At 48.0% G+C, this 13,961-nt stretch overlaps 1 pseudogene; it reads left to right on the forward strand.

The window, feature by feature from the left end:
• The first annotated feature begins 3,755 nt into the window (after positions 1-3,755).
• On the forward strand, positions 3,756-13,140 carry LOC136378745 (26S proteasome regulatory subunit 8-like; annotated as a pseudogene).
• The last annotated feature ends 821 nt before the right edge of the window (positions 13,141-13,961 follow it).

Below are 13,961 nucleotides of genomic sequence, written 5' to 3' on the forward strand. Positions count from 1 at the left end.
AAACCTACAACTTTGCCATGTTGGGATGGATGAAACTGCAGAGGGACTCATAAAATGATGTCATTTGTTTGAAAATGCACAAAGTGCCTGACGTGTGGTGTCACAGTGGATGAAAGTGTCAGACCAGCCTAGTTATCCTCAGTAACCAGTACTAAAGCTCGAACCAATCGAGCCACTGGTTGTGGGAGGGGAAGAGGGAGAGAAGGGAGAGAAGCAGGGCTGAGAAGCAGATGGTCGCTTTGCATGTATGCCCTGACCGGGGATTGAACCCGGGATGTCTGCACGCTGGCCAATGCTCTTTCCATGGAACCAACCAGTCAGAGCCTAAGATACTTTTTTCTATGCATATTTTTTAATGTTTTTTATCTTTTTGGTGAATTTTAAGTTACATAAGTAATATTTGCATGTTAAAAATAACCAAATCCAAGGTAGAAAAGTAAAAATTCCTTTCCTCAAAGGTTACTCCTTTGCTTGGATTGGTGTTCATACTTTCAGAGTTTTTCTTTGCATATGTAATTATTTAAACGTACATTTTAACGCATTATCAATGATCGCTCTCTTACTTATGGCTGAGAAGTCTCATGTTGTTTGTGAACCATCACTGTATGCTAGGAACTGCATGTGTAAAAGCACACACACATCCTCCAGTTAAGTAGGGGTAAGTAGCCCCACCTGGGAAAGGAGAGGGTAATGCCTACCTCATAGAATTTTGGGGGTCAAGTGAGACATCACCCACAATGCACCCACTAGTCAGTGCCTACCATGGGGTTAGTGCTCATTAAACATTTTATGATTATTATGAGCAGTGCACCCCTATCAACTTCATTTTGGAAGTTGATATGCTGTCAAGATGTTAAACCACTTGCCCACAGCCTAAAATCTGATAAATCACAGAGCAGATTTCTTCTGGCTTCAAATCCCACATACTGCTACTCTCTGGAACAAGAGGTATGAGGCCCTTGGAGAGACATGGCAGGAAGGCTGTCAACCACAGGCCGAGAGACAGTCTACCATTTTTGTTGGCTGGCACCCCTTCTGAATGCATTTTTGCAATTCTCAGTTGAGGAGAGCTTCTTTTCTATCTTGTGACAAAGGGACATACAGGCCCCAGCCATTAAATAGCCAAGCCTAGTTTGATGTGCGTTTGAGGAACTTGTTGCCACTGCAAAGGTGTTTAATTCTCTTCTCCTTTCCTCTCCCAGGACACATGCAGGAGAGGTGACGATGCTTCTGCCTGTTTGGGACACCCAGAGCGGTGCCTAGCCTGGGCCCCCTTGGAAAACTGCTGCAGATTGCTAAGGAGAGGAGGGAAGGGAAGAATGAGGCTTTCCTACTTCCTGCAGAGGGGAGGGGTGGGGGGAACCCGAGATCCTGAACCACATGGAACTCTCTTGGGCAGAGTAGTCCAAGTATGACAGAGTCTGGGGATCCAGACTCTTGGCATCTTTTTTTTCATTGTGTGTGTTGGGGGAAGGACTCTGATTATGGGTTAATGCCAGTTTCCTTTCATTTTACTCTTAGAAAATTCTGATGATCAGATTAGCAAAGGTAATTGGAGTGAGGGGAAACATTATTTAATTGGTTTGAGGTTACTATTTTGAACTCTACCATCAAGACAATGGGTCTTGGGTCTTTGCAGCTGTAGATGTACCCATCTCTCGCGTTGAACCCACCATGTAAAACTCACCGGCACTCTAGGACCTGGCCAGTTGGCTCAGCAGTAGAGCATCGGCTGGGTGTGTGGAAGTCCCAGGCTCGATTCCCTGGTCAGGACACACAGGAGAAGCGCCCATCTGCTTCTCCACCCCTCCCCCTCTCCTTCCTCTCTCTCTCTCTCTCTCTCTCTCTCTCTTTCTTCTCCTCATGCAGCAAAGGCTCCATGGGAGCAAAGTTGGCCCGGCACTAAGGTCAGCTCCATGGCCTCTGTCTCAGGCACTAGAATGGCTCCGGCTGCAATGGAGCAATGCCCCAGATGGGCAGAGCATCGCCCCCTGGTGGGCATGCCTGGTGGATCCCGGTTGGGTGCATGTGGGAGTCTGTTTGCCTCCCTGCTTCTAACTTTGGAAAAATACAAAAACAAAACAAAAACAAGAACAAACAAACAAAAAAAGAACACTCCCTGGCACTCTTAACCTTTCACTCAGCACTTCCAGCTTCTATGGGAGGTGAGGACTGGGCAGGGAGGACACAGCTTTTGTCATTGCTTTCCATCAAAGGAGATGTATTTATCTAATGAGTCAGACCTGAGACCACTTCCCCTATCCCTGGTGTGCACTTTGGTGTGTAATACTAATGCTAACTTTGGGTAATGGCCTTTGGAAACTCATTTTTTGATTGTTAGTCAGTGAGATGATCACCTAATGTGTAATGATTTAAAAGAAGCATACAGGATATGTGTCATGCTGCCTCACAACGTGGTTTTGTAAGGATCGGCAACCCTGCTCTATTCTGGGCTTCTGACATTCACCTGAGTGTTCATAAGTAATGCCATTCAAAGGCAGCGAGATTTGAGATGCAGAAAATCCATTTCAGGTCCCAGATGATATCATATAACAATTGAAATAAGTGAAAGCGGACTGTTTGGGGGGTGCTGTCTTAGAGACTCAAGCTTTTGGTTTCAGCCTCATTCCTATGAAGTCCAAGACACAGGAAATATGTCTTCACTGATAATTATATTCTTGTGGGAAACCAAAACAGTGACCAGTGTACTTTCAGTCTTTAACAAGGCTGAGGCAAATGGTCCTGGTGAGGACCCCGAGGGCTCTATCACCTGCTTCTTACCGGGGGGGGGGGGGGGGGGGGGGGGGGAAGAGAGCCAGAAAGATCAAGAGCTGTCATTTTCCATCTTTTCAGTGTTGAACTCTTTTAAGCAAAATGCAAAAATATCATTTAATGTTTAGGGCAAATATCATTGCCCCTCCCTCCTCCTGTAGCGCCCACCCTCTGCCATCACACTACCCACCTCGCGCAGACACCTGCAGACCCCGGGTGCCTCTCCCCCTTGCTCCTGGCTTTCTGCTGCCCTCTCCAATGCTGCTTCTTGTCCTAATCCACTATGGACAAGGCTTCCAGCCACACAAGGCCTTTTGGGTCATTGACCAGTTCCACTGCAACACTCTTATCATTGATTTTGCCTCGGCACCTGCTCCCACAGTCACCCCTTAGCCACAGACATTATCAGTGACCATGTCCTACCCCACAACATAAACTCAATATTGTGCCTCCCATTCTCCAGCCGCTGCTCCTGTCTCTCTACATCTCTCCCTCTGCTGCCCCCTCCAGCAGTTCTTCAACGTCATTAGACCTATAGATCATTGACCCTATCTTCTTTCTACTGCTCCTTTCTTTAACCTAATTGAGAGCCTGCTCCTCCACCAATTCTCTCTACAGACCCTCACTTTCCCTTACCATCCTCATGCCCCCAGTTTTAATTCCACTCCTTCTCCTCACCTGCGCTGGAATAGCAGCACATGGCCGGATAAAAACAGGCTAACAAAGCTTTTGTTCATGACTGCTAAAACTCCTGTGCATTCCTAATGCTACCCTGTGGCTTTACGTGTCCTTAGTTCCTAAGATCTCCCAGGTTCGCCCAGGCCCTCAACCCTCACACCTCCTCTCCTCACTCTGAGCAGCCACCCTTGCTTCCTGTGTCACAGAAAATAGAGGCCATCAGAAGATAGCTTGCTCAGGTTTCACTACCACTTCCCCTCCTTGTGACGGTGGCCAGTGGTGCCCCTTTCCAAGTCTGCCTGAGCATGCACAGCCCCTTGAGCCCTCATGAGCACCTTTGCCTCCTGCACCAGCATGGCTCCCGTCTGCACTGGATCGCTCCCACCAGCACACGAACACACCGGAAGGTCCCCCTTCATGACCCTCCCACAACAGGTGTTCCATTTTCCCTTTACAGTAAAATTCCTTGCCAGTTATCTGCACCTCTGCACTCCACCTTCTCTCATTTTCTCGTGAACATTCCAGTTGGGCTTTTGTCCCCAATCACTGTACTGAAATAACTCTGATTGCCAAAAGAATATGATTCTGTGTCTTCAAGTGATGTAACCTATCAGAAGCATCTTGTGCAGAGAACCAGCTGACACCCTTCTTGCAAACATTCTCTTCCTCTGGCTTCCTGTGCTCCACTTGTGCTCATTTTCTTTTGCTGGTCCTTCCTCCTCTCTGTCACCTTTCAACCCTGGAACACCCCAGGCTCAGTCCTCCACCTTCTTTAATTACACCCTCTCTCTTGATGATCTCATGTATCTCACAATGTTACTTATTTATTTATTTTAGCTGAAATAACAAACATTTATTTCTTGTGGTTCTGGAGCCTGGGAAGTCCAAGACCAAAGTGCTGGCAGATTTGGTTCCTGGGGAGGGCTTTTTCTCTGGCTTGCAGACACCTTCTCACTGTGTTTTCACTTGGGGAAGAGAGAGAAAGAAGAGAGGATGAGGAGAAAGCTCTTTTTAAAAAATGAAATTATAGAGGTTTCAGGTGTACAGTTTTATGATACATCATCCGCATCGTTCACCCCCCAAGTCAAGTCTCCATCACCATGTGTCCCCGTTTTGCCCTCTTCTACCCCCACCCCACTCTTTCCCTCTGTTAATCACTGTACTATTGTTTGTGAATGAGTTTTTTGTTGTTTTCTTTTTGCTTAATCCCTTCACTTTTTCCACCAAGCCAGTAACTGCCCTTCCCTTGAATTTCACAACTTTAAATAACAACTAGATGCTGCACACTCCCAATTCTATTTTATTTTAAAATATTTTAGTTTATTGATTTTACAGAGAGAGTAGAGAGAGGGGTGGGGGAATAAGAAGTATCAACTTACAGCTGCTTCACTTTAGTTGTTCATTGATTGCCTATTATCTGTGTCTTGACTGGGCAAGCCCAGGGCTTCAAACCAGCGACCTCAGCATTCCAGGTCAGTGTTCTACCCACTGTGCCACCACAGGTCAGGCATGTACACTCCCAGGTATATACCCAGCCCAGATCTCCCCCGTGAGTCACACACTTGTTCATCTATCTGGCTACTCTACATCTTCATTAAGGTGGCTAATAGGTATCAACTAACAGATATCTCGGACTTGTACATGTCAGAAACTGAGCTGCTGAGCTTTCTCCCCAAACCTGGTCCCTCCTTAGTCTTCTCCACCAAAGGAAAAAATTCTATTTATCCATTTGTTCAGGCCCCAGACCTTGGAGTCATTTCTCTTTTTCCTCCTGTACCCAAATCCAGTCCGTCAGCCAGTCATGTGCTCCACCTTCAAAGTATATCAACCCTCCTCTAACCTTTTCACTGCTGCCGTCTGGTCCAAGGCACCAGCATCCCTCACTTTTGAGTGGGGCTCCCTGTTCCAACCCCTTCCCCACTACACTTCTCTACCAGGAATCAGAGTGATGCTTCTACAGCGTAAGTCAGGTCCTGTCATGCGTAAAGCCTTTGCTCAGAGAAAAATTCAATTTCTTGCGGAGGCTTAGTTACCGGGTCCTGCATGGTCAGCCGCCCCCCTCCTCTGTGACCTCAACCAGCACCTGCCCTCTCTGCAGCAGCCACCTTGGCCTTGGTGCTCCTCCTGGGGCATGCCAAACATACTCATACCTCAGGGCCATCACATTTGCTCTGCCTTCCGCTTGAATGCCCTTTCTCCCAATTATTTCTGTGGGTTGTTTTATCATTTCTATCAGGTGTCCACTTAAATGCTGTTAAAGATATCTCTGCTCACTCTATGTGAACTAGTAGATGCCTGCCCCCTGCAGCACTCCCTGTTCCTCTAACTCTATTTTTTTTTAAATCCTTTCTGGTCCATCTCCTGCTATTAGAGTGTGCCCGGTACATAGAACTGTGCCTGGCACTTAGTCAGCCATCATAAATATTTCTTGAATGAGTGAATGACTTCAAGATTGTATTTAAATTTATAAAGCAAAACTTTAGAGATTCTTGAAGCTCATCTCATAGCAAAGCAGACCCTTGTAGATTGGATAAATTTTAGAAGCTTCTTTACTTGAAATAGTTATCCAGATTTATGCTCTGATGTTGACTGGGCTCTGGAGTAACTGGTTAGCAGTCCTGAATGACTGTGTTTCAAATGGAATTGAAGAGCCTGACCCGTGGTGGTGCAGTGGATAGAGTGTAGCCCCCGAACACCGAGGTCGCCGATTCAAAACCACGCTAGGTCATCAGTTTGAGCATGGGGTCATCGGCATGATGCCAAGGTCACTGGCTTGAGCCTAAGCTGTCTGGTTTGAGCAAGGGGTTGCAGGCATGAACGAGAAGTGATCAATGAGCAATTAAAGTGAAGTAACTACGAGTTGATACCTCTCTCTCTCTCTCTCTAAAATCAATAATAATAAAAAAATGGAATTGAGGAAACTAGATTAAGAATCTTGCTAACAGTTTTTATTGGTTGGAATCTGGCTGCTGCTGCACCTGCACGTTCATGCAGCGTGCAGTCTTTCTGTGGGTCCTCTGTGCTGGGGGTAGTGGTCCTGCGCCTCTCGTTGGTTTTCCTCAGCTGGAAGGAACGCTGTGGTGTTATTCACAACAGCAAGGTAGTGTCCTAGGTTGTCATTTGTTCTGTTTGAACTGTCCCTGGAAAGCTGAGTAGGAAACTGAACAGTGGATTTTACAACTGTACAAATTATAGCAGGGTTCCCCCCCACCACTTGCTTTAAAGCAAAGTTGCTTGTTGTAAAAGTGACCTAGAAGTGAACGTGTGGTGACATTTGAAATTATATAAATTGAAAAAGGCGAATGGTGCAATTTTGCATTATTGGAATTATTTATCTTTCTGTGTTTGCTTTAGGCAAGAGTGATGAGGAGGTAAGAGCACTGGCTTTGAAGCTGGCTGGCCCTGTGTCGGAGAAGCATGCGCTGTGTTACGAGCTTACAGGTGTGACCTTGGGCAAGCTGCTCAGCCCCTGGGACTCAGTGTCTTCTCATGGTGGGTGGGGAGAATACCACTGACCTCCCAGAGTGACTCTGAGGCTTCAGGGAGATGACTTAGCTTGGGACATACACAGTCTATCTGGGGGACAATGTCACACTGCTATTTCATGAAGAAGACTATTCATCCTTTTTACACAGAGGGGCCTTTCAGCCCCAGAACAAGGGGTTATCCCACACCAAACATTGGGCAGTGGAGCCCGGCCTTTTCCTACAAGGCAGGTGTTTCCTGCTGCATGCTGGTTCCCTCTCCCCAACCTGTTAGCTTCAACCACAGCCCAGCAGTGTTCTTGGGACCCAGGGATGGACTCATTCTTTATTCTCCAAGAAGTCTTTCTTTCCATTCACTTCCCTGAGGGGCCTTTACCCTTGGATGCAACTAACCTTCAGCACACTAACCTGTCAGATGTTTGGTATCATGTCCCCTTTCTTCTGGTTGGAGTTGTTCCCAATTAGGACGGAGTTAATTGACAGCAGAACAATTAAAATTCCTTTTTTGTAAGAATAAAGCCATCCATTTTTCTATTCTCTGGGCATAACTTGCTTAACATGGGAGTAGAGTGGGGATGGTTTAATGAATGGATACAGAGGTGGATTCAGAGGTTGTGTAAACAAATATAATCTTTGGGAAGAAAAATCTTGCAAAGGCAGGATTTGCAATTTGAATTTTCTAGATACCTGCCTAGGATTTTTATTATTAATTATTATTATTGGTGCTGAATAATGCCTGGCCATTCATCGGTAGATTTTTGTCTTCCACTTTTTCCTGCTGTTTTAATCAATATTTGTTACACAGACTAGAAGTCCGGGCAGCAAGTCAGGTCGAGGTTAATCCTCTCTGGACCTGGTTCCGCTGCCGGCAGTCTGCCACCAGGTGTCAGCAGAGGCTGCCTGGGCCTCGAAGACCTGAGGGCTGGGAGCTCGGAGCCCTTACTCATTGAGTAGTGGGCGGGGTCGGCCACCTGCCAAGGGGGCCTTGCAGTCATTTTAGCTGAAAACAGAAGCCCATGAATGGTATGGAATGTTATACGCACGTTCAAAAGTGATCATGTGGTTGCTACTGCCTAAAATTTTGATTTACTTCAAAAAGTCAATGCCAAATTATTTCAAAACCAATACTTCGACCCTCAGTGACTTAGACCTCTATCATCTTACATATTTGTGAAATGAATGCCAATAATGCATTAATGCTTTGGAAGGTGCTCCTGCTTATTCACTGGGAATTATTTTTTTTAAAGCTAAGGATTGATAGGTAGCAAGCAAGTTTTAGTTATTTATTTTTTAAAATTTTATTTAGACAATTAATTTTAACAGGGTAATTACATAGATTCAGAGAAAACACCTCTAGATCATTTTGACATTTGATTATATTGAAGTTTTATTAAATTTTTTTTTCATTTATTGATTTGAGAGAGAGAGAGAAATGTTAATTTGTTGCTCCACTTATTTATGCATTCATTGATTCTTTCTTGTATGTGCCCTGACTGGGGGTTGGACCCACAACCTTGGTGTATTGGGGATGATGATCTTTTCTTTTTAGAAATTTTAAAAAATACTTTATTCATTTTAGGAGAGAAAGAGAAAGAGAGAAGGGGGGAGGTGAGGAGCAGGAAGTGTCAACTCCCATATGTGCCTTGACCAGGTAAGCCCAGGGTTTTGAACCTGTGACCTCAGCATTTCAGGTTGATGCTTTATCCTGTGCCACCACAGGTCAGGATTGGGGATGATGCTCTAACCAACTGAGCTACCTGGCTGGTGGCAAGCAAGTTCTAACATCATTTGTTAAGGTAAATGTCTGTCTAGCAGAGGTGAGATGCTTAAACAAATCCTTCCCTATCAGTGATATTAGGGAGTACTCCCTGCAGGGTGGAAGGGCTTGAACACTACCTTCTGCGTGTGCGAAGGTGAATATGAGAACCCTGCCTGAGCTGTGTGAACAGAGCGACTCCCACCATGGGGACGCGGGGATGCGGGGGCGCGGGGATTACTTCATATGAGTTGATGCTTCTTCCCTTTCGAAGGCTAGATGTTCTCACATATGATTAGTCAATTACCTCTTCTAATAGCTTACAAAAGAACCCTGTGTTTGTTTCTAGATTACTTTAAAAATTACAAAATATCATTTGAAAGTATTGAACAGAACGAAACACCAGTTTGCCAGAGCAGCACTGCCTCCATGGGTTCTGTTCATGGTTTGGCTCTGGTCTGGCCAGGGCTGACTTGGTGCCGGGAGCGTGTCTGACAGTACGCCTGAGGCAGGGCCTCTTTGTAGCTTTGGGGACTCTGTTCGTGCCTAATGTCAATCCCTAGTCCTGTCAATGCCACTCAACTTTTTAATGCATGTAGCATAGACACTTCCAGACTAAGATGCCAAGGAGAGACTTGGTCAAGTGCAAGGTGAAACACAGAAGCTGGAAAGACAGAGGAGCCCCCTAATAAGGCCTATTAGAGAAAGGAGCTATTTCAACCTTCCCCTCCTTCCCCCAGCTCTCTGTTTTCCAAATTCTTACAGCCCTGGGCTGAATAGGACTCACTGACCTAGTGAGCATTCAATGGTCTCAGTTCTTCCACATTTGATAGCAATGGGTTAGGACCTGTTGTACAAAGGTCCTGATAACTGGCCTTCCTTTGTGTCTCCAGATCAAGGGGACAGAGAACTTTACTGAGACAGGAATTTGTGTGTGGTTCTCTGAATTCTTTCTTCCTCTCATTCCAAGAGAGTTGGGCTTTGTGGTCTTAGTCCAAGGGTGCTAGAAGGGCTGAAAGCTGAAGCAGCTTGAAGACAGGTCCCTTTGGTCTTTCCTGGAGGCCTTCACTGGTCAGACAGACTTTGCTGGATGGCTTGAGGTGGAGAGGGAAGTGGGGAGAGCTGGGGAGCTGGGGTGATTCCCCAAGGCAGGAGGGATGGAGGCCTTCCACCACTGGCAGGTATCTGTGTTCCAGAGAGGTGGCCTGACCTCAGAGGGAAATGTGGCCCTGCGCAGAAATGCATTCCCACTCTACTGAGAACCTCTGCTTCACATGGGAGCCACCAGATTGTGCAACTTCTTGGGACAACATGCTTGAGATAACAGGGTCTTGGGGAAAGCCAGTGTGAACTGAATATTATAAGAGTTTCCTGGAATACTTTTGCCCCAGGACCTTTGCATATCCTTGAGGTAGATGATAAGGAAGCTCAATGACTGAAATTGAATTCAAGATAGATGGAAATTTGAAATCAGAGTTAAGACAATAAAGAAATATGAAATTTCCTTCACAAATTTCCTTTTTGTATTTGCAAATTCACACACATCATGCCAGGTTGGCCCAACCTAATATTTAAGGAAGGGCAATGTAATCTCTTGGTTTCAGTTACCAACCAAAAGGATAATTTAATAAAAGTGGAGAACAGAATGAAATTCTACTCTCAAATTATCAAAAGAACTCACCTCTCTTTTTCAGAGAATTAAAGAAGTACAGGGGTGGGCAAAGGTAGGTTTACTAGTTTTTTGTATGGAAAATAATACAATAATTATGGATAATAAAGTAAGAATAAATTCTGGATGCTGGCAGCCTCCGCAACACAGGGAAGGTGGTAGTTGAAGGACCAGGGCAGTTGGAGGGGAAGGGGAAGGCAGGCAGTGGACTCTGCCAATATTACCTGTCCGGGATGAAGAGCTCAGCTGATCGTGGAGATGAGAGCCCAAATCTCCCACAGATGCAGGTACTAAAGAATGAGCTTAATGCAAAATTTGCCTATTGTGGGAGGAGCTACAGCCACTGTAGGAACAGGGTCCTATGCCAGGGAAGTACTCTGGGCCATCGATAAAAAGAGAAGTGTCGGTTAAAGTACATCCTGAGGGCAAGTTTTTCATAGATGTGGACAAGAACATTGACATCAATGACGTGACACAGCTGCCAGTGGCTCTAAGAAATGATAGCTACACTCTGCACAAGATCCTGCCCAACAAAGTCGACCCACTGGGTGTCAGTGGTGATGGTGGAAAAGGTGCTGGATTCAACTTACAAGACGATCGGTGGGCTGGACAAGCAGATCAAAGAGATTGAAGAAGTCAGTGGGCTGCCCATTAAGCCCCCTGAGCTCTGTGAAGCACTGGGCATTGCGCAGCCGTGTGAGTGCTGCTGCATGGACCCGGGCACTGGGAAGACACGGTTGGCCCGGGCTGCGGCTCCTCATACAGATTATACTCATTCATGTCTCTGGCTCTGAACTGGTACAGAAATCCACTGGGCAAGGGGCAAGAATGGTGAGGGAGCTGTTCATCATAGCATGAGAACATGCTCCTCATCATCTTCATGAACAAAGTTGCTTCCATTGGCTCCACACAGGTGGAGGGGCTTCTGGAGGGGCAGCGAAGGGCGGGCACCATGCTGGAGCTGCTCGACCAACTGGATGGCTTCAGGGCCACCAAGAGTGTCAAGGTTATCATGGCTGATAGGACCAACCTCCTGGACTCAGCTCTGCTTCACCCTGGTCCCGTTGGCAGAAAAACTGAATTTCCATCCCCTAACGAGGAGGCTTGGCTGGACATTTTGAAGATCCATTCTCGAAAATGAACCTGACCCTGGAGGAATCAACCTAAGAAAAATTGCTGAGCTCAGGCCAGGAGCATGAGGGGCTGGCGTGAAGGGTGTGTGCACGAAGCTGGCGTGTGAGGGGCTGGCGTGAAGGGTGTGTGCACGAAGCTGGTGTGTGAGGGGCTGGCGTGAAGGGTGTGTGCACGAAGCTGGTGTGTGAGGGGCTGGCGTGAAGGGTGTGTGCACGAAGCTGGCGTGTGAGGGGCTGGCGTGAAGGGTGTGTGCACGAAGCTGGCGTGTGAGGGGCTGGCGTGAAGGGTGTGTGCACGAAGCTGGCGTGTGAGGGGCTGGCGTGAAGGGTGTGTGCACGAAGCTGGTGTGTGAGGGGCTGGTGTGAAGGGTGTGTGCACGAAGCTGGCGTGTGAGGGGCTGGCGTGAAGGGTGTGTGCACGAAGCTGGCGTGTGAGGGGCTGGCGTGAAGGGTGTGTGCACGAAGCTGGTGTGTGAGGGGCTGGCGTGAAGGGTGTGTGCACGAAGCTGGTGTGTGAGGGGTGAGGGGCTGGCGTGAAGGGTGTGTGCACGAAGCTGGTGTGTGAGGGGTGAGGGGCTGGCGTGAAGGGTGTGTGCACGAAGCTGGTGTGTGAGGGGTGAGGGGCTGGCGTGAAGGGTGTGTGCACGAAGCTGGCGTGTGAGGGGCTGGCGTGAAGGGTGTGTGCACGAAGCTGGCGTGTGAGGGGCTGGCGTGAAGGGTGTGTGCACGAAGCTGGCGTGTGAGGGGCTGGCGTGAAGGGTGTGTGCACGAAGCTGGCGTGTGAGGGGCTGGCGTGAAGGGTGTGTGCACGAAGCTGGCGTGTGAGGGGCTGGCGTGAAGGGTGTGTGCACGAAGCTGGCGTGTGAGGGCTGGCGTGAAGGGTGTGTGCACGAAGCTGGCGTGTGAGGGGCTGGCGTGAAGGGTGTGTGCACGAAGCTGGCGTGTGAGGGGCTGGCGTGAAGGGTGTGTGCACGAAGCTGGCGTGTGAGGGGCTGGTGTGAAGGGTGTGTGCACGAAGCTGGCGTGTGAGGGGCTGCGTGAAGGGTGTGTGCACGAAGCTGGCGTGTGAGGGGCTGGCGTGAAGGGTGTGTGCACGAAGCTGGCGTGTGAGGGGCTGGCGTGAAGGGTGTGTGCACGAAGCTGGCGTGTGAGGGGCTGGCGTGAAGGGTGTGTGCACGAAGCTGGCGTGTGAGGGGCTGGCGTGAAGGGTGTGTGCACGAAGCTGGTGTGTGAGGGGCTGGCGTGAAGGGTGTGTGCACGAAGCTGGCGTGTGAGGGGCTGGCGTGAAGGGTGTGTGCACGAAGCTGGCGTGTGAGGGGCTGGCGTGAAGGGTGTGTGCACGAAGCTGGCGTGTGAGGGGCTGGCGTGAAGGGTGTGTGCACGAAGCTGGCGTGTGAGGGGTGAGGGGCTGGCGTGAAGGGTGTGTGCACGAAGCTGGCGTGTGAGGGGCTGGCGTGAAGGGTGTGTGCACGAAGCTGGCGTGTGAGGGGTGAGGGGCTGGCGTGAAGGGTGTGTGCACGAAGCTGGTGCGTATGCCTCTTGGGGACAGCGCATCTCCATCTTCTGGGGGGACTTTGGGATGGCGGTAGTAAGGGCACGTAGAAGGATAATGAGGAAAACATGTCCATCAAGAAGCTATGGAAGTGAGATATGTTTCTTGTATAAATCCCTCAAATAAAGCAAAAAACAAAAAAAATAAAATAAACTTTTGTGTACTCACAACCGTAAACCTACTTTTGCCCACCCCTGTGTATATATTTTATTTTTCCCAAATTAAAAAAAAGAAAAGCACTGAAAGACTTCTACTGTAATGTCTTGCCCTAGCTCCTGCCCCAGTCTCAGGCCCACAGCTGTTCTGAGCCCTGGGCAGTGTCTTCGGCTGTCCGTCTCCATACAGCTCAGGCCCACCTGTCGCTTTCCTCGCTGCCGGTTCAGGGAGGACCTCCCGACTTTCTACCATGGTAGGTGAGGCTTTGGCTCGCTCATAGTACCTCTGCCTTTCCGCCCTGTCTTCACGCTCTGTTCTGGGAGATTGTAGTTAAGTCAGCGTTTACAGTATTGTGTACATTGTTATGATTGTGACTTTCCTTGGGCATTTAAAAATACATATGCTTTTCCTTTTCACCCTGTGTAGTTGTCTATATACGTAAACATATTTTTCCCCATCAGAATGGCCATAAGCTTTTAATTCGTTGTTTTACTAAATGTTGAAAGAAATCACGCTCGGACCTCCCGCTACGGCCTTGCGCCCGTCGGGGGTTGCTTCTTAGGTTCCTGTAGAAGCACTGCGGTGCGGCTGGCCCTCCTCTCTTTCCTATATTCTTGGTTTCCTGAATCTTTTATTTTTTTTTCCTGTTTCACTTGTCTATTGTGCTGTGGCATAGCCTCCTGTCATTTCCTGAGAAAGGGGCACAGCAGTACATGCGTTGAAGTGTTTGAAAAGGCTTTGTTCTCTCAGACACTGTTGT

This window comes from Saccopteryx leptura, chromosome 7 (assembly GCF_036850995.1).
Source record: "Saccopteryx leptura isolate mSacLep1 chromosome 7, mSacLep1_pri_phased_curated, whole genome shotgun sequence".
Taxonomy (NCBI): domain Eukaryota; kingdom Metazoa; phylum Chordata; class Mammalia; order Chiroptera; family Emballonuridae; genus Saccopteryx; species Saccopteryx leptura.